Source organism: Suricata suricatta, chromosome 6 (assembly GCF_006229205.1).
Source record: "Suricata suricatta isolate VVHF042 chromosome 6, meerkat_22Aug2017_6uvM2_HiC, whole genome shotgun sequence".
Taxonomy (NCBI): Eukaryota; Metazoa; Chordata; class Mammalia; order Carnivora; family Herpestidae; genus Suricata; species Suricata suricatta.
In genome coordinates, this window is record NC_043705.1 from 23,712,103 (window position 1) to 23,732,485 (window position 20,383).

Below are 20,383 nucleotides of genomic sequence, written 5' to 3' on the forward strand. Positions count from 1 at the left end.
GGTGCTAGTATGTCTTTAACACCTCTCTAAACCTTTCCAATCTCCCTTTTGATATAAAAGAATGAGCAAAGGGATAGCAATATCTTAACTATATTTTCACAATGGTTTTTTGTTTTCCATTGTGTTTGTCTTTTTTTTTTTTAACATTTATTCATTTTTTGAGAGACAGAGACACACAGTGTGAGCAGGGGAAGCACAGAAAGAGAGAGGAAGATACAGAATCCGAAGCAGGCTCCAGGCTCTGAGCTGTCAGCACAGCGCCTGATGCGGCGCTCGAACCACGAGATCATGACCTGAGCTGAAGTCGGCCACTTAACTGACAAGCCACCCAGGCGCCCCATATTGTGTTTGTCTTTAAGATTGCCTTCCTTTATGACATAAGATGATCCATTTATAATAGTCATTAAAGTTTGCTTTTAAGACTCATTCATTTAAGGCCAGGAATGAATTAATTTAAAGAGAAATGTTAAGTATAGTACATGCGGTATTTAGTTTTGGTAAAATAGTTATAGGAATATACGTATGACTAAAACGTGCAAAACATGACACTAAAGAATAATCAGAGCCTCAGATACAAATTTTAAATGGAGTGTTTTTATATAGGAAACTGTTCCTCTCACTGAGACTTCTGCTATCAGAAAATTAGAAACCAGGGCACTCAGGTGGCTCAGTTGGATGAACATTTGATCTTGATTTCAGCTCAGGTCATGATCCCAGGGTTGTGGAATCGAGCCCCACATCAAGCTGGGTTGGAGATGCATATATTTAAATTTGGATGCCTCCTTTCCAGAATTACAAAAGCTCTGTTGGGAAGAGAAAAAAGTGTTCATTACAAGGTCTAATGCTTGGCAGGAACAATTGCTACTTTTTGCCTTGGAGAAATTCCTGGCACACTGCAGAGCTCGTTTCTGGAAACCCCTGGATTTCTTTGTGGGAATGGGGTCGGCAGGTCCCTGCCGAGTGACTGGATGATGTCTCTTTCTGTGAGTGGTCTTCCTGCCCTAGTGCAGGCTTCCTTCTTCCACAAAAGGTGCGGGCTCTGGCCAGGGCCAGCCAGCTGGGTCCTGAGCCTAAAGGAAGCCTACTGCGGCATTCCAGTAACACCTAACCAGGTTGTAGCCAGACCTTTGATGGACCAACTCCCCCCTTCTCCTGGGGCCTTTCGGCTCCTCTCTGCTCCCACTGCCTTGCTGCTGTGATTGAAACCATCACAACTCTTGTCTGGATAACACAGCGACCTCCAAATGGTCCCTACTTCCTGTTACCTCTTGACTATTTTGTCACAGAAGCCAGTGCATGTTAGTCTCCTATTGCTGCTGTAACAGATTACCACAAAGTCTGAAGGTCAAAGTCATAAAATCAAAGTTTCATCAGGGCTGTGTTCCCTTTGGAGGCCCTGGAGGAAAATCATTTCGTTGCCTCTTCCAGCTTCTTGAGGCCTCCTGCATTCCTTGGCTCATGGCCCCTTCTTCCATCTTTCAAACCAACAAGTCTTTCTCAGGCTGCACTGCTCTGACGCTCCTCCTCTGTAATCACACCTCTGTCTGCCTCCCTCGTCTAAGGACACCAGTGACCACATTGGACTGACCTGCATAATCCAGGCTCGTCTTCCCACCTCAAGATCCTCAATTTATCACATTCTGTGGCGTCCTTTTGCCATGTTGGGAATATATTCACAATTTCCAGGGACTCAGACGTCAACATCTTTGGAAGGGCCATTATTCAGCCTACCATGTAGTACATCCTTTTAAAAACACACATATCCAATCCCATTACTCCTCTGCCTAAAATTCTTAGACGATGAGAGCCTCTCAGGGCTGGAGGTGCCATACAAGGGCTGCCCACACCCCTTCCCTGCCTCTCCCTACCTCCTCTGTCCCTACCCAGTCTCTGGCTTGCTGTCTGTGTTCCAGCCTTTGCACAGGATATATTTTTTACCCCACACTCCATTCCAGGCCTTCCCGAGGCTTCAGACAAGGTTAGACCTCCTTAGGATGCTCTCATAGTGACTTGTGCCTTTCTGCTGTCACACTTACCACAGGTTGTGATACCTTTGCATTTGTTTCAGTGATCATTTGATAAATACATGCTTCTCCCACGTAAGTAAGTACTCCATACTGGCAGGAGCTATATGCCTTTGTTGGATCCCAGCACAATGTCTGGCTTATGGCAGATGGTTAATAAGAATGTAGGGATAAATGAACAAGTGAATGCATATCAACGGTTTTGTCATCACCCTCTGTCACCTCACCCTGCTGCCGCTTCTGCACAGCATTTATTGCCCCTTCTCTTTCACATTCCTCCACCAAAATGGAAGCAGGGACTTTGTCTTTTGAGTTCATTCCAGGTCTTAGAGCAGTGTCTGGTATAACAGGCACTTGATAAATCAGGGATGAATGATATACAGGATGCTCAGAACCTCTCTCAGAGTCTTCATACCTCACCCCTCTCTGAAATTGGCCATTATCCAGTTCTTTGTTTTAATTATTCATATGCTAACTCAATAATCAGGCAAAGCAGCAGAGATCTTTAAAATACTCAATTTTTTTTAAAGTTTATTTTGAGAAAGAGTGAGCACTCATGTGAGCAGGGGAGGGGCAGAGGAAGGGAGAGAGAGAATCCCAAGCAGGGTCTGTGCTATCAGCACAGAGCCAGACAGATGAACTGTGAGATCATGAGCTGAACCAAAATCAAGAGTCAGATGCTTAACAGACTGAGCCACCCAGGTGCCCCTAAAACATTCAGTTTTTGTGAGGATTAAATGAGTTGCTAAATGTAAATCATTTGGAGCAGTGTCTGGTGAGCCCTATGTAAGTTTGCTTGTTGTTGCTGTTAAAGAGATGCTTGAGTCCTTGATAGTTGAGAATTTTTATTGTGCCTGTCGTGACGCTGTGGTGGGATGACAGATGCAAACCCGAGTGGGTTCTCCTGGCCCTGCACCTGGATGGACCAGCTGTTGCAGCTGTGGACAGGCCAGGGGCGGGGGTGGGGGAGGGCGGTTGGTGGGCCCTGCAGGTACAGGGGTTGGTCCGTGACTTGTGCTTTTTCCTGTTTTGCCTGCAGATGGCAGCACGCTCTGGACTTCTCTGCCCGGCAAGCAGCCCTGAGGCTGGACAGCAGGGAAGCAAGAAAATGGACTCCCCTCTGCAGCCTGCAATGTGAGCAGTTGTGTGGGGATTTTGTATGTTCTATTTCGACCCCATTCGCCCTCTACGGATAATAATTCTAAGTTTCCTAATTGGGAATAAGGGTACTTTCTGTTCGTAATGCTAAGGTTGTGTACCACTTCTTGGCATTGTGATGAGATCTAGGAAAGACCCTTCCTGATTTTTAGCACCTGCTTGGTTCAGTGATATTCTTTCCTGACTCACAACTGCTCTAGGGCCCTGCCCAACAGGGACTCTGTGACATCTTCCTATAGTGTCACTAGTCTTTCTTTGCAGGGAGCTTGATGATCCCTGTCCTTCATCCCACCCTCTGCCTGCTTTGCCCCAAGCCTCTGTGTGTCAGGCACTGTGCTGTGCACTAGAGGATGAATCATATTTGTGCTTGTAGACCATAAAAAGGAACAAAGTAGAAGTAATGGAAAACAAATTAGAATCCCTAAATAACCTCACTCTCTAAATGTACCCTCCTAATGTCACATAATCCTATTTTTCTTTCTTATTTCTTGTAACCTGAATTGTTGGCACACTAGCAAATTTTGCCTTGGTTACCATTTGCCTTATGCAAATCCTTGTGTGTGTAATTCTGTGGACCACTTGATGCAAGGTAATTTTGTGGTTCATTTGAGGGTCTGGAACGTCCATAAATCAGGTAAGTGGGAAACGTCTTCCTCCGTGCACAGAAGGTCTGGTGACCCATCTGAGGGTACACACACTGATGACCCTGCATGCCCTGAGCATGACTCTGTCTCAGTTTATCTCTGATGACCGGTACAACCCACAGCTGAAGTGTCACCCATGTCAGTTATGTTATAAGCCAGGCCACTCATAAGTGCCTCCTGATAGCTGAGCATTCTAAAATGCTGCAGTTAAAACTGTGGCCAGTGAAAGAAGAGCTGTCCTTTGTCCTGGGGATACCTTCCTGAGCATGACTTTGGGCACTTCTTCTCTAGCCCCTCAGCACAAAGAACCTTGAGAACATTCACTGTGGATGTTTCAGATGGATAGATGGACACCAGTCACTTTCACAGGAAACAGTTACTAGCCTGTGACTGTGAGACAGTTTTTCCTTGTCCTTTTTTTTTTTAAACAGCTTTACTGAGGGGCCCCTGGGTGGCTCAGTCAGTTAAGCATCTGACTTCAGCTCAGGTCATGATCTCACAGTTTGTGAATTCGAGCCCCACATTGGGCTCTCTCCTGTCAGGACAGAGCCTGCCTTGGAGCCTCTGTCTCCTTCTCTCTCTGCCCCTCCGTCACTCGTGTGTTCTCTTTTTCTCTCTCTCAAAAATAAACAAGAAACACGTATGATTGAATGGCTTTTAATATATTCAGTCATACATCCATCACTAGAGTCAATTTTAGAACATTTTCATTACCCCAAAAGAAACTCTGTACCCCTAAATTGTCACCCACCTCTACTCTCCCGATTTCCCCCAGCTGCTGGCAGCCACTCATCTACTTTCTATCTCTAGATGTCCTATACTGGAGATAGAGCCACACCACCTGTGGTCTTCTGCATCTGGCTTCTTCCACTTCGCACAGTGTTCTCGTGGTACCTCCAGGCCACAGCATGTGTCAGCACTCCATTCCTTTTCATTGCCAAGTAATATTCCATTGTATGGATATACCGCCTTTGAATATTCATTCATCATTTGACGGACATTTGGGTTAATTTCAGTTTTGGCTATTGTGAATAACACTGTGAATGTCTTGGAGTGCGGGTTTTTGTGTGGTCCATGATTGTGTTTTATGACTCCATAAGCTGTAATGAGCAACTCCAGTTTTTAAAGACTTAAGAGAAGAATAGAACGATGTCAATGTTGTTCAAAACTTAAAGGGACAGTTTTTTTGTGTGTAGCTGTAGATTTCCATTCAGAGAGATAAATTATGTAACACAAGGTTAAAACCAAAAGGTATCTAGATCTAATTCTCCGTATCACTTGAGTTTTCTAAGTTCTGTGTTTTGCTATTCTTGTTTAAATAACAATAGGCTGGGGCGCCTGGGTGGCTCAGTTGCTTAAGCATCAACTCTTGATTTCATCTTATTTCATGATCTCATGGCTCACAGGTTCAAGCCCCACAAGTTCTGTGCTGACATCGCAAAACCTCCTTGACATTCTCTCTCTCTCTACTCCCCCCTTTCTCAAAATAAATAAATAAATAAACTTTAAAAAAAAATAGAAAGGAAACATATATTGGTCCTGAGGTCTCACTTGAAATGATGTGGAATGAGTCTGGGTGGAGGATGGTACGAGGATTTTTTCTGGGTATGTTTGGCTGCTGCGTGGTTGATGTGGAGGCAGAGACCAGAGAGGGGAATGAGGCAGGAGGAGAATCTGGGGTGATGTGTGACACCCATCTGCCCTCTGCCCAGCTTCCCCGGCCCACCCTCAGGGCCGCAGAGCACTGACTGGTAATACTTAGTGTGGCTAGTGCTTGTTATCTGGGTGACGCACTTCACAGCTGAGTACCTCTGTGTCCAGTTTCACTCTGCTTCTGACTCACAAAGTTCTGGTGTTGGGCTGTTGGTTTTTAGTAAAAGCAGGTGTGTTAGGAAGAATGTATTAAAGCACGGATCAAGCCCCTAAGGGACTTTGATAGATGAAGTACTAAAAACATTTCTGGGCTTTTTTTTTTTTTTAAACAGCACTTAACAGTTTTCAGTTTAACTGTGTTTTCCTTCCTGAAATCTTTAAGTGAGCCTAGTCCTTGTGATTTATTCTATGCATTGTTTTTAGGGAGTTCCTTTACTTCTCATGTGTGGGTTGAAGTTAGAGAACATTGTTTTTTTCTTTTCACACCAACCACGCCTGCAGAAATAAGGGTGATTTGAGTTTGCCTCCAATTTATCTCTTTATCTCTATTTTCCTTCCTTCGGGGGTGTTTTAACTGAATTCTGACTTCAGGTGAGTGAGCCGGAATTTTTATGTCTCATTCTATGCATGACAGGAGAGACATCATAAGAGAAGAGACCGTTGCCCTCCAGGATCCCACCGTCTGGTTTGAGAGTCAAAGCTTTGTTCCTGCCTTTTACAGGCGATACTGACACCTCCGAGTGCCCAGCTGTGAATGCCCAGAGAAGCCCAAGTGAAGGCAGGCTTTGTGAGGCCTGCCCCTGAGGCTTTAGTAAACTCATATGGGAGAAAGAAGGTGGGTAGTAGTTGCAGGCAGACATGACAGGGAAGAGGAGTCCACAGGCATGGTGATGAGGAGGGTAGTGGACAAGATTTGAGTGGTGGTAGGACTTGACTATCAAGCCAAGCAATTTGACTTTAATAACCATAAAGAATAGAAAGTAAAGAGGTGCCTGCTTGGCTCAGATCAAGAGCATGCAACTCTTGATCTTGGGGTTGTGAGTTTGAGCCCCATGTTGGGTGTGGAGATTACTTAAAAAATAAAATCTTAAAAAAAAATTGGAAGTAAAGACTTTTGAATAGGAACACAGGCTTACTGGTTTTTGTTTTTTTGTTTTTTTATTAATTTTTGAGAGATAGAGACAGCGTGAGCAGGGGAGGGTCAGAGAGAGAGAGGGACACACAGAATCTGCAGACAGGCTCCAGGCTCTGAGTTAGCTGTCAGCACAGAGCCTGATGCAGAGCTCGAACACAAAAACAGTGAGATCATGACCTGAGCCGAAGTCAGCAACCCAGGTGCCCCGGGGCTTACTGTTTAAAGGAGAGACTTTTATTTCCATTTTACACCTGAGGAAACCAGTGCTTCTCAAATATTTTCTTTTCAAATAATTCTCCAGGGTCACGTGGCTGGTCGAGGTTGGATCTCCCAGAGACCAGGGCATATACATACATGTGTGCCCTGGCCCGAATCCTCAGATCACCAAGGCTTTGGCCACCTCCACCCTTGTGTGACACTGTGAGTCTATACGTGACTGCATTTGTTTGTCAGTGTCACTCCCTGGGCTGAACCGATAAGGGGGTGAAGGGGGACTTTGGGTAAGTCGCTTCCCAGCCTTTCGGAAGCCCTGGGAAAGCAGCGGCAGGCACCCTGCCAGGCCTCTGTGGTCCGCACTGCGGCAGTCCAGGCACGATCCAAGAGCTGCAGACACTGCCCTGGGGAGTTTCGGAGCTACAGGTCCCTGGGCAAGACTTTCCTCCCAAGTGGGAGCCACAGGGCTGATCGTGATCCAGGCAGGCATCAGCACAGCTGCTGCCACAGCACAAGTTGACTCTTGTCACCCCCCTGATCCTCTAGCGCAGGCAGAAGGATATGAGGCCTCGGTCTGTACCGTAGTTTTCCATTCATTCCTTTGCTCACTCCTTCACAGAGTACCCAGCAAATAAGTAAGCACCTAAGATGTCCTGAGCGAGCTTGAGGCAACACACAAAACAACCCAGGTCCCTGGGTTGCCCTTGCTTGACCCTTCTGGTCTCACCTGTGGAATTTGACTAGGCAGAGCATCCTTGTCCAGAGGGAGGGAGAAAGGAAAAAAACAAGTTATTGAGGGTCTTTCTCATCTTGGTGGTCTCTGATTCTGTAGACAGATCCCACAGAATATTCTTTAATGGATTAGGCATATCCCTTAAATCATGTCCGGGGGTTGGGTTGCGATCTGTATTTCTATTATGCAGCCCACCCCTCCTTTTTTTTGCTTTCAAAACACTTTTACTTCTGTCCTTGATCTTTATGAAGTAATTCTGTATGTCACAGTGGACGTACAGTCTTGATACTGAGACCCAGGTTCACCTTTACTAACCGTGGACCCTGGGCATATCTCCTAACTTCCCTGTTCTTCCTCAGTTCCCTTGTCTGAAAATGGGAATGAAAACAGTGCCTACCTCAGAGAGCACTCTGGGGATAGAGGTGACAATGCTCCTGGCACAGGGCCTGGCTCAGAGCAAAACCTCAGGGAAAGGCGGTTACAGTGATGACTGTCTATAAGTATTCCCATTTAACTGGAGGGAAACCCTTAGACTTGGAAGGTTAAGTGACTTGCTTAAGGTCATGTAGAGAGAGGCAAAGCTGGAAGTAGGAGCCAGGGCTGATAGGGTCCCAGGCCAGTGCCCTGGCGCTGGGATTCATTTTGGTCTCCAAGAGAAAGTGTTAATAACTCATGGACAGTTCTGTCTGAGGCTAATCCTCTGGTAGGCAGTTCTGGCTTTTTTTTTTTTATCGGGGATTGGAGGTCAAGGTTTCCTCAGCACACAGAACTCTCAGTCCTGGGCGTTAAGAGCCCCTCAGGAAGGGGCACCTGTGAGAAAACAGGACTGGGAGCCTCCTTCTTTGTTTTCTGAGAAGTATAGTAGTCTTCGGGGCGATGAGATTTCAGTGCTTCTCTGCTCCACCCTTGCCTGGTGCTGACTAGATCCTGCGGACCCCTTGGGGCTTCACAGAGACCAAGCCTGGCCTGGGGTGGGCGCTGGGACATGCATGCAGATGGCAGTTGGGTGCTCTAGAATTCTCCATCCTTAAGCAGAGCTGGGCCCTTCCTGCTGTTGGAGTCTTAGGCTTAACCCTGGGAACTGGGTATGGGAGGAGTCTCCTTAAAACCCTTTGGAAAAAGAAACCTGACTTTTGCAATTGGGGCAGGGGCAGCAGATGCCCTTTGCAGCTGCCCTGGTCACCCTGTCACCAGAGCACTGTTCCCATTGGTCTTAGATACACAGTGGTGGGGCCCTGCTGGTAAAGGAGAGTTACGGACTGCCCACTTGGGTTTTCCCCGGAAGCGGATAGCACTTAGAATTTTGCTTCAGGTGGGATAGCACAGTGGAGAAGTGCACAGTCAGGCCTGGATTTGAAGCCCAGCTCTGCTTCTCTGTGTGGAGGGTGGGAGGCGGGGGTCGGGCATGCTTGAAAAGTTATGTAGCCTCTTCAAATCTCAGTTTCTACATCTATAAAATGGAAATGAGAATACCTACCTCACACATATGCAGTATGAAATACATAATATATGCCAGCATACATGTGCATGGCCTGTTGTGACTATTTTTATCATTCTTGTCATTGTTATTAAGCACATGACTGGGCTCCACTAGTGTGTGGGTGGAAACAGCTTTCACGTGTGGCTCAGCCTCACAGAGTCTGCACATCTGCCATGACTCAGGAGCCTAAAATGAGCCAAAGAGCATAAACCTCTCTTTGCTGTATTGTTGTGTGCAGTCATTTCTGTTATCCGGATCATTTGGTTCCTGCTGATGTGTCATGCCATGTCATCTTTCACAGTTTCTTTTCTGGAAAGTAACTATATAGCGAAAATGTATTGAGTGTTTACTCTAATAAAGTTTTATTTGCATTATCTTCTTTAATTCATGTAACAACCAAATGAAGAGACAGGTTGAATGATGCCCAAGGCTACACTGCTTTCATGCACCAGACCCCAGCTTCCCAGGCCCATCTCCAGACCTTGCTCTCAGCCCCTGCCCTGCCTCCCTAAACAGGGCAGTGGTTGACTTTGGTGGTCTCCAGAGATCAGGTAGTCTGGTCTATCCCCCAGCCCCCTTTCTGAACTAAGCTGTGTGCCACAGAGGGGAACATCTGCCCAACCTGAGAAGCTTTTCTGAGGACACTACAGATCCACTTCTGGTAGCCCTTTTAGGGTCCGTAGGGACAGTGGCTTCTTCTTCAGTCTCCTTGCAGTGTCCCTTTCAGGCCATCCATCCATCCTCAGGAATAGTTAGGGACTCACTTTGAGAGTGTGCTCAGTCCCTGGGTGGACACAGACAGCGAGCGTGATGTTCCACCAGCATGTGGATGGGGGCCCTTCTGCCACTGTGTCTGTGGTATGTGGCATCCAGTGTTGGTGTAGCCAGACGTTCCCGCCTTCCCTCCAGCTGAGTCGCCTGGGGTGACTCGCAGTCCCTGGGGTGACTGGGGTGACGGTTAGAGTGGATCAGCTCTAACCACAGCAGCCACTGAGCGGTTTTTTAGGGACCTTGAGGCCTGAGAACTAACATACCTCCCAGGGGTGACTTCATGCAATGAGCACTTAGTGAGCACCCACTGTGTGCCTCAGGAGACCATGTGAAAGAGACCTCGGTCTTGAGTTAGTGTAGCATTGCTCCAGCCCAGCAGGCAGGGCCACCAGTGGCCACCAGGGAGCTCCACTGATCTCAGAAGGATCCGAGGCTGGCAGAGGGGCTTGGGTGGCTGTGTTTCTGTTTATTTGAGCAGCTTCCATGACAACCAGGAGATAAATACCTGAGGTCAAGCAAAGCCTGAAGCAAGATTAGGTGTCTGGATGGGGTGGGGCGTATACCGTGACTTGGAGACCCTTAAGTGACCAGAGTCCTATTCAACATGCCTAATTAGTTTTTTAGTTAATTAATTAATGCCCCACCCAGTTCCAGAAAGGATTTGAAGTGGCTCCATTCAGCAAGTGTGGTGGAGGAAGGAGGTATCCTAAGCTTGCTCTCAGTGAAATGTTGGGGTCTGGGTTCCACGTGGGTCATTTACCAGCTGCCAGCTCAGCTCCCTGCTCCCAGGTCTGGCTCCCTGAGCAGCACAGCCTTTGCAACTTCTATAATCACCTCCTGGGCTCTTTGCAACAAGTGGCCCCTGACACCTTCCTGCTTTGAGGCAAATCATGTGACTTAAGAGAAGCAAATCTGACCTCAATTACCAGGTGCAAATATATCAGTCACTGGGAGTAACCAGGAGGCCAGCGTCCCTGGTTGTTTCAGCCTCTGGCGTTAAATATTAAGAGTGCACTGTTCTGGGTGTGATAAAGGCTGTCTCTAACAGTTTATGGTTTCCAGTAAACCAGAGGGCTTCAAGGAAGGTCCAGGGGCAGGTGAGAGACTCCAAGCCTGGCCCATCACTGAGGTGGCGGAGCAGTTTCTGCAGAAATGGGAGGGGCAGACCCAGGGCTCCAGCGTCTCAAGGCTAACCCTGCTCAACGGTAGAGCCAGAGAGCCACACTGCCTGGCCACCATGAAGCAAGGCGTGTCTGCACCTAGCCACGCAGTGACATGCACTCTCAGGGTGGCGATATAGGGAAAGGAAGACGTCTATCCACAGTGTTGTGGCCACTGTGCCCACTTCCTGCTACCCAGCTGCCAGGCCAGCTAGGAGCCTTGGACACATTTCCTCTGTACGTCTGGGCAGTGGGCAGCTGGAGCTGCTCTCACAGAAAGCCAGAGGAGCATTTCCAGCATCTGAGACCTGCAGACACTGGGCTGAGATTCCTCCGCATCTGGCCACATGGAAGCTGTAGGCAGGCAGCCTACCCTTGACCTAGGACAGGACTTGAGTTCCCCCTCCCCACTTCCAGCACCATAAAGGAGCTTCTAAGTTTCTCTGGAGTATCTAATCCAAAAACAAAGATAGAAAACATACATTGAATTAGATCAGAACACAGTAACAGTAGCATGCGTTCACTTAAATATTTAATGAACCCTTTGCTGTGTGACACTCACTGTGCTAGATGCTGGGCTTAAACCCAATCCCTGCTCAAATGAAGCTTGCTTACAGGCCAGTGGTGTGGATAGGAAGTAATTAAACACATAAATAAAATGTTAACAGTAGCATTAAGTTGATGTGTAGCAAATTAAAGTACACTAACATGTAACCAAGTGATCAAGTGGCTATGTTGCACTGGGTGGTCAGGTATGGCCTCTGAGGAAGTGGCGTTCAAGAGAATAGCTGAGAAAGAAGAGGGAGGATGGAGGAGGTGAATAGTCACAAGGTCACCTGTCCTGATAACTGTTGGGGCAGGAGAGCCAGGGTGCCAGTAGGAGAGGAAGGATGTTCTAGAACACACAGCTTAGTTGATGCTTTGGGATTTGTAACATTTCGTGTTTTCTGAATCATGCCCTAAACATTCATTCAGGAAACCTTTGCTGAGTGTCCTCTGTGTACCAGACACTCTACTGGACGTGGTCAAAGTAAGATGGACAAGTCAGCGTCCCTTCTCAAGTGTGTTGAGTCTGTTGTGAGAGGCCAGGAAACCATGGTCATGTGGGAAGTGCTATGGAGGAGAGAACCACAGAGGGGCTTCCCAATCCCTGCGGGCCTTGAGGGGAGGAGACACTGTGAGGCTCCCTGGACAAGAGCGATGATGCCTGAGGTATCCTGGGGGGATGAGGTTAGCCAGGCAAAGAAGAGAGCATGTGTGTTCCAGGCAGAGAGAGTGACCTGTGCGAAGGCTTGGAGCCAAGGGTAGCCAGATCTGGGGTTAAGAGAGGTTTCTAGAGGGCCAAGTGACTGCCAAGCAAAGGCTTGAGGAAAGGATTGCTGAAGTTCATGAGCTCAGACCAGTCCCGGACCTCCATTCCCGCTGGGAACCTTCCGGTGGGAGGACCAGTGGGAGGATCAGCTCCCTTGGAGCAGCCGGAGCAGCCGATTCTCAAATCAGAATAGAAGAGTCACCTGATCGATCCACAGAACATTTGCCTGCCTGGTTTTTTGGAGGGAAGGAAGCCCTGAGATAAAAACTGTTAATCTAGAAGTAGGAACAAAAGTTTGTGTTTAGAGCAGGAAGGCCTTTGCAAGTCTCACTAGGGTCTCTGGCAAGTCTCAGTAGGCTGTAAAATTGCCAAGACTATTATCACATCCCAATAAATGCATAGTGCGATCATAAAGTCAAATAATGCTTTGTTTATTCCAGCCTGATAGGGAACATACAGCTTTCTTCCCTCCTTTCCTCTTCACTTCTCCCCTTCTTTTGTTTCCTCTCTCATTTCCAGGCCCCAGAGTCCCTGGTAATCTTTTTTACACACTCATTGCTCTCTTCAAACTCTCCAGTATAGATAACCACACTTGATTACTTGGAACTCATCTCAACCTGTTGAAAACCAGGAAGCAGTAAGTAAAAAAGGTAGCCAGAAAGAGTGAGAGGGAGAGAGACCAAAGTCTAAAATTAATCACTATTTATTGAGGATTTGTGGACTTAACTATGCTCAAGCACTATGCTAAGCTCATCACATTTCTGTTTTTGTTTAACCTTCCCGAATGGTCTTCCATGTGCCCCGTCAGATCTGCTCCCCACCCTCTCCACCTCTTCTGTGCCCCAGGAGGCTGACCTGTATACAGCGCATCATCACGTACTTTGTCTCTGGTGTCGGACTTTGGCCAATGAGGAGTACTGGCAGGAAATCAGTAGACACAGGAAAATTAGGTAAAGAATTTATTCCCCTGGGTCCACTTCAGGTCATTACAACCAAACTGCATCTTCCGCAGGCACCCATAGCTCCTACCAGACACCCATTCTGACAGGCGCCTTCTCTGGGCCCCTTGCCCTCTTCCCTTCCTTCAGGCTGGAGGTGGTAACAGCTCCCCACTGTTGCTAACCCTAAAGTACTCCTCTATTCCTCACTGGTTTCCTTACACCTTTCCGGTTTGAGAATGCCATCGGTGTCCTGAAGGACCCTGACAGTATGATAAACTCTATGAGATAAGCCCTGTATTCACCCCATTGTAAGACAAGGAACGGGAGGCTCAGGGAAGTTTAGTAACTTGTCCAAGGGCATACAGGTAAAGGGTAGAACTAAGCCTCAAATCCAAGTAAGTATTCCTGATACTTGTGACCAAGGATGTGCATGTTTAGTCCTCACATCACATTGCTTCCCATGCACAGAAGACTGACCATTTCTCCAGACTCCACTAAATATCTGTTTGTATTTTTATTTTGTTTCCCAATCCACAAGCATTTAAAGAGAGCAAAAATTAGAAGTGGGCACTAAAGGCAGGGTTTCTAGTAAATAATGAGAAGGGCCTGGAGACAGTCTGCAATGGAGAAAGGCGTAGTAATTATTAAAAATAAGCCTCAGAACTTCACAAGCCTTCCAACTCCACACTTGCCCTGTCTTCTGTGTGTTCTGAGGGATGGCAACATTGACATTACAATCCTTTGGAGCTGAAGTAGAGTTTCTGAATTTGCAAAACGACTTAACTTGGGGTTGCCTAATTCTCCCTGACATTGGTTTTTATTTTAGTGGTCAGTTTTCATGCTAGTTTGTAACACCCCAAGCACAGGGCAGAGGTTCTTTTTAGTTCTGAAACTGGTGATTCAGTTTGCATGAGGATATTAGTTTTTAAGGAACTTTCAAAAACACCTAAAATTTAACTGTAGCCATAGTTTAGTTAGAGAATCCCTGGGTCAAGAATTTTGCCCATTTCCTAGCATTTACAGAATCTGACATCACTTGGAGGTGGTTGGAGGAAGACCCTAGGGGAGAAAAGGTCCGGGAGCCATTGGGCAGTGGAAGGGCCTTTACCCTGGAACTCTCTCTGTGGGCAGCTATATGGAGGTTGTTATTGGGACGTCAACTCCCGCCTGTCTGGCCAGCCCTTCAAGATCCCAGCTGGAGGAAACCATAAGAGGGCTGCTTTATATTTTATTTGATTATTAGGAAGGTTGACCCTTTAAAAATCTTTTACATTTGTATTTATTTTGCTAATTCTGTTCACATGTATGCTAGAACTTGCTAGTTGCTTTCCAGTATCCATTGTCCCCTTCTTCCTAATAAACCCAGGTGTTAGCTGGGCCCTTGGCTGGCCAGCCAAAAGATTATGTTTCCCAGACTTCCTTGCAGCTGGATATGGCCATGTTACTGAGTTCTGGCTAATGAGATGTAAGTGCAAGTATCATGTGGTACTTCCAGAAAGTTGCCTGAAAAGGAGAGGCATGTGCCCTTCTCCTCATTCTCCTTTCTCCAGCCTACTTTATTTTTTTGTTTGTTTCATCATTTTCTTTTTCTAGAGAAAGAAACAGAGCACAAGCTGGGGTGGGCCAGAGAGAGAGGGAGACTCAAAATCCAAATCAGGCTCCAGGCTCCAACCTTTCAGCACAGAACCTGATATGGGGGTTGAACCCATACCCCACAAAATCATGACCTGAGCTGAAGTCAGACACTTAACCAGCTGGGCCACCCAGGTCTCCCCAGCGTACTTTCTTAAATGAGGGCACAATAACTAGAGTTCAGGCAACCACTATGGACCCTGAGAGCTGTGCCCTAGGGATGGGGCAGAATGAGCTAGAAAAAGTGTAGATTCTTAGTGACTCCTGGAGCCACCATGCCAGCACTGAACTGACACTTCTGGGCTTTTTTTTTTTTTTTTAAATATGAGAAAGAAATCACCTCCATCTTGTTTAAGCCAGTGTTGTTTTCTGTTATATGTAAGTGGACCAAATTCTAACTAATACAAAATGCTCTGTTTTTTTTTTTATTATTATTACTCTGGAGCATGTTTTTCATTACTCATCTATAGGAAGGATATTTTCTCTGTAAATATGATTATTCTCCCCATTTTTGCTTGCCTTTTGATTTTGTTTATGAGTTTTGTTTTTAAAATAGAGGTGGTATTGTTTTTTTAGTGTTCAAATTTTAAAGTTTTAAAATGCTGTTTGCTTTTGTATTTGAAGTCCCCCATTCAGATGAGATAAATATCCATCAGTATCTTTCTAGGATTTTTTTCCCTAGTGATTCACTGTTTATATTTAGCATTTTCATCCGCTGGTGAGTGCTGTTGGTGAGTTTTGAATCTCCTGTGGCCTGTGGGTCAGGAGTTTCTAGCCCCAACTAATGTCCTGAGCTGTGAGTGGGAGGCAGTGTCACCCGCCCCCCCCACAACACCACCTGTCCTGGCCTGAGCCTGCTGAGGGCCAGCACACGCTGCACACACACTCCCCCCTGCGCCTTCCCCCGCTCCCTCCACTCCCTCCTCTCCTGTGATTTCTCTCCCTGCTACCCAGGACTGCACTCTGGGCTTCTGGGACTCCCGAATTCACCGCCCTGTGTTCAGTGCTGTTCCAGCTCACCTCAGATTCCTGTTTACCCAGACCAGGCCCTTGACAGATTTCCTAACTGTTCCATTTTTTTTAAATTACTTTTTCTCTGGAAAAGTAATATGAAGAATTTTTATATCTTTTTCTAAGTAGTCATGGAGTTTATTAATTAAAATTGTGTTTTCTGATAAGAGAAATGAAACATGTTCATCATCTAAAAAATTAGAAAATACAGAAAAACCCCAAACAGAATAAAAATAAAAGCCAGAAACTCTCTATGACTAGTATTTTATAAAAACACAAACTATAGCCTTGTATGATGACAGACAGTAGCTACACTTGTGGTGAGCATAGCATAACATACAGTATTTGAATGACTAGGTTATACACTTGAAACTAATGTAATATTGTTTGTCAGCTCTACCTCGATTTAAAAAAAAATACATAGTAAAAAATGAAATCCCTACCACCTCAAGAAGTAACCTCTATCAACAGTTGAAGTAGCTCCTTCGAGACATATCTATGCGAACAAACATAAAAGATACACATAGGCACAGTTTTGTTCATGAAAATTAGATCATGGTATACACTTGTTCAGCAACTGGCTTTTTAAAATAGTGATATACTGTGTACGTCTTTCTGAAATGGTACAAAGAGACCTACTGCCTATGTTTCAAAGGCTGCATGGTACTATCTCACTGCATGGATGCACCATTTTTTCATCTTCCCTCCTGCAGATGAATATGGAGTTTTCCACTGTCATGTGATGATATATAAGGCTACTATAGCATCCTTGTCCTTACATTTTTATGCATTTGTGCGAGTGTTCCTACAGGACTTCTAAAATTGAGATTGTTGAGTAAAGGGGTACCTGCATAGTAAATTACGCATGCTGCCAAAACCTCTTACCAATAAATACTGTGTCCTTTTAAATGGTCCTTCACCACTCCAGTCCTCCCCACTGTTCGTTCCTCACTCTGCTGCTGGATTACCTTCGCAAAATTCAGATCTGATCGCACCTCCCCCTGTTGAGAGGTTGGCTCCTTGCTGCCAATAAGATAGAACCCAGACCCTGATCATCCATGCAGGGACCTCCCCACTCTGTTTGGGTCCTCTGGGAAGCACACACCCAGATGGCATGTGGAGTGCAGGAGACTTACAGGGGTAACAGCTGTGAAAGAGAAAAGGAAGGGGGCAGGAGGAGGCAGGCTGACTGTGGTAGAGGTCTCTGTCCCGAGGAAGAAGTGGATGGGAAGATCTTCCAACCATGGTGCAGCAGGGAGACGGTCTCTCCCAGCCCAGGGGGTGGCTCCAGCACAGAGATGATTGCCTGTGAGGGGAGTCACACTCTGGATAGAAATAGACAGGCCCTAGCACCCCTGCCTTAATCTGTCACTGGCTGGGAGGTTCCCAAAAGAAAATGCTACCTTGACCTGAACCGTTCGGCAGATCCTGAAGTTGCGAGCCTTCACTCTGTGCCGCAGCCTTTCTGAAAGGCACTTGTCCACACTGGCCAGGAACTGCAGCCTGCCATTTCTTTCCTGCTCCCAAACCCCATGCTCTGGCACCACTGGCCTGACTACTGCCAGATCCCACAATACCAGCTGTCCCTAAATGCTCACTCCCCGCCCCAGCCTTGACCTTTGTTCACCCAGTTCTGCCTGCCTGGAATGCCACTTCTCCCCAGCAGTACCTCTCAAATTGTGATTTCAAAGCCCAGCTTAAGTGTCACCCCTCTGGGTCACCTTCTCTGATCACACCATGCAGAGTCAATTGTCCCTTGCCTCTGTGCTGCTATTTGTAGATTACTGCTTCCCAAGCTGGAGTATTCTTAGCCACACTTTTCTCAAAATTTTGTCCCCTCAAACCTCAAAACCTGCCACAGTGTAAGTACACAGCACATATTGACTGGAGTGTTCACCAGCCCCTCCAAGCACCTCGAGGCTGTGGAACTCCACCACCTGGAAGGGTTGGAAGCACACAGTCAGTGGTCAGTAAATGTTGAATTGTCTGGGCCTCATATGGGCAGGGCGAGGTGAGCAGAGGGTTTTGGGGAGAGGGTATTTACTGTCATTGGGTATCACCTAAACTTGGCACCAAGTCAGAGTTTCAAAACTAGAGCACATCTTCCTCTGTTCATACTCCTCCATGATTTGGAAAGACCCCAAATTTTTTTTAAGTCATCATTTTATTGCCTCTGGTCAACAGATGGGAACTTTTGGGGGGCTTCCCTTTTTCAACACATTTTTAGGAGTTGGGATTTTGCATTTCTTCATCTCTCATTCTCCTTATGGGTATAAGAAGAAATTAAAGAACTCCTCTGGGAGTGGGAAGTGGCTGAGGATCTCTGAGGTGGGCATAGTTGGGCTGACATCAGAGCTTGGTAGGGGTGAGGGTGGGTGGAGAGAACAGAGGAAGAACTGTTGGCCCAGACTCTCTACCCACTTTAGGTGTCCCTTGGCCACTGTCCCTCAGCTGAAGGAGGCTGTGGCTGGGGTGCCCGCACCGTCCACTCTTCCCTTAGCTTCTCCAAGCTGTTGCCACTTCTCCCCAGCAGTACCTCTCAAATTGAGTCCTCAGGAGACCCCTAGGGTTTTCTTATCAGAGGGAGGCCATGTGCGTCTGCCTTCTCTATTACCATGTTCAGTGCAAGTATCAGCAAGGAGGTTTCCAGGCTGAGGCCTTGGCTGTTGGTGCTGATTTGGCAGTGGTTAGGAATTCCTAGAGCTTTGTAGTATGAGGAGGCCAGTTGTGAGCCCAAAGTTCTTATCTCTGGGCTCACAGGCTTATCTTCCGAGGTTGTTGGACCCACCCTGTCTCCTAAGTGGTATCACATTGAGCATTTGGTGGACACATAGTTCTCATCAAATTCTTTTTTACCAATAAAGTCTATGATCCAAACTAAGGCTTTAACCCAAAGAAGAATAGCCTTTCTTAAAAAAAAAAAGGTGGGGGGGAATGTTTTCCTACCAAAGCCAAATTCTAATTGGATAATTGGCACTGAGTAATGTAGGCACGAGAGTGATTCTAGAAAGAAGCCCAGACCATTACCTTCACACTGTGATTGTCTCCCCATGAACTTTGCATCCGCCTTGAATCAAAATTCAGAATTTGTGGCTTAGGGACCATCGGGATTCTGTTGGCACAGATCCAGAGAACTGAACCTGAGAGTTGGACCAGGTGGTCTGATGCTCCCCTCCAAGAGGACAACCCAGAGACAGAGCAGACCCTGCAGCTGTGTGGAGGGAGAAGGGAGCTGTGTGGAGCCTGGCAGACATGGAATATCTATGAGAATAGAGTATTACTAGGCTTTTAAATGAATTCCAGCATAGTCATTCCAAACACCCCTACAAACCTGAGTTCTGGGCAGATTCTGGTCTCCAGGGTAACAGTTCTGATGTTCCCAGAAACTGTCAGAGGTGTTCAGGGCATAGCAGCCAGCAATGAAGGAAAAGAAAACCAGAAAAGAGGGAAAGTGCGTGAAAACAAACTTCACAAAGCAGAGTAAAATTTTGAACTGGGTTACAAAAGCACAGAGCTGCAACGTGACAGCCTCTCCAATTTTGACAGCCCCTCTACTTTATTTTTTTTAAGTCCTGGCCCTAGTTACAGAGAGGGAGCCATTTCTGTCGAGACTTCCCAAGGGTTACGTAAACAGTTTAGATGGTTATATATATATATTTAAACAACGGTTTCTGAAAACACTAAAAAAAATCCCACTTACTTAACAGTCTGATGTCTGAGCCAGCCCTGGGAGTCCCTGGGAGACCTTACAGAATCACTTCCTCCTGACTGCAGTGGGGGCAGGGCCTTGGCGAGGTCAGGAAGCTCATTGAGAGACCAGAGGAGCAGGAGCCAGATCTTCAGATTGTTCCTTGTAAGGGCAGCTGTGTCTTGTCACCAGCAGAGGAGAGTGGGGACCCAGGATGCAGCAGACATAGGGCCTCTGGGGACATGGCCCTTTTAGGAGGGAACGTGTGCTCCAGGCATACTCTGTCCACTTGAGATCTGGGATGATGATAGAAACAGGGTTCCTGGTCCCATGAGTCATGGTCAGAATCCTCTCTTCTTTGTTAAGGTCTTAGGGACCTCAGTGGCCTCAAGGGTTTCTCAGATCTGAGGGGTTGTGCTTTATATGAGAAGCGCTGTGTCTTTTGACACATCCTAGTCACCAACTCCTGTCCTCACTCCAGTAGCCTCTGAAAAGTATCTAGACAGAAAAAGTGGTTGTATGCACCAGCGGAAGTTTGTTAAAGGAAGCAAGAAGGTCCTCCTGCTTCACTGTCATCCTACCCCACTCAAATTTTAACTATACCTCACGTTTGCCATTAGAAATACATTTTCAGTGGGGCACCTGGGTGGCTCAGTCGACTAAGTGGCTGACTTCAGCTCAGGTCATGATCTCACAGTTCTTGGGTATAAGCCCTGTGTCAGGCTCTGTGCTGACAGCTCAGAGCCTGGAGCCTGCTTTGGATTCTGTGTCTCCCTTTTTCTCTGACCCTCCCTCGCTCATATTCTGTCTGTCTCTCTCTCTCTCTCA

At 46.7% G+C, this 20,383-nt stretch overlaps 1 long non-coding RNA gene across 1 annotated transcript; it reads right to left on the reverse strand.

Moving 5' to 3' along the window:
- Positions 1-12,693: 12,693 nt before the first annotated feature.
- On the reverse strand, positions 12,694-19,147 carry LOC115294160. Its single transcript, XR_003909752.1, has 2 exons — positions 18,895-19,147; positions 12,694-12,900 (listed from the first exon to the last, which is right to left on the reverse strand). It is a non-coding gene; the product is annotated as an uncharacterized LOC115294160 (long non-coding RNA).
- Positions 19,148-20,383: the final 1,236 nt, after the last annotated feature.